Consider the following 758-nt stretch of genomic DNA (forward strand, 5'->3'; position numbering starts at 1 on the left):
CAATTAACGATATGCTCTTACACAAACTTTTGTCATTACTATGCTATTCGAATGCAAACTTTTCATTTCTTTGTTTATTATGTTTCCATTTCTAAAATACTTCATTGTATTTAGGTTTCATTTGGGACGATTTTTTTATTGCTTCTTAAAACATCTTAATAGTTTAAAAATTAAAATTTTATACTAGAAAGCTGCTTTAAGAAGCAGTAAGAAAGTTGTCTCAAATGAAGCATGAAACGGCTTTTTTATTGTTTCTTAAAATTCTATTTTGAGAAGCAATAAAAAAGCCATCCCAAACGAAGCCTTAATTATAATATAGTTTTTAATGCAATAGATGAATGCTACGTAATTGAACGTTTTGATATAAGTCTTCAAATATGAGCTATATACTAAATTTCTTAAAAGAATTAAGCGTTATTTAGGACAGCTTTTTTGTTGTATTTTAAAGTAATTTTTAGTATAAAATTTATATTAAAAAAATGTTTTAAAAAGTAGTAAAAAAGTTATATAAACTGAAATCTTAAATTTTGTTTTGGAGAGTTTTTTTATCATTGGTTTTTTATTATTTTAAAGAATTTTTATGTTAAAAAATTGTTTTAGTAAGCAGTAAAAAAACTGCATCAAATGAAATCTTTCAGTCCTAATCCAAAATATTAACTGATACAAGTAATGGAGGCTATAGAATATGTCCTTCTATTGATTAAACTATGACCCTTGGGCTAACCACTTTATATATATCTCAATTTCATAGTTGTCTA

The sequence above is a fragment of the Dendrobium catenatum genome, unplaced genomic scaffold (genome assembly GCF_001605985.2).
Source record: "Dendrobium catenatum unplaced genomic scaffold, ASM160598v2 fragScaff_scaffold_506, whole genome shotgun sequence".
Classification (NCBI taxonomy): domain Eukaryota; kingdom Viridiplantae; phylum Streptophyta; class Magnoliopsida; order Asparagales; family Orchidaceae; genus Dendrobium; species Dendrobium catenatum.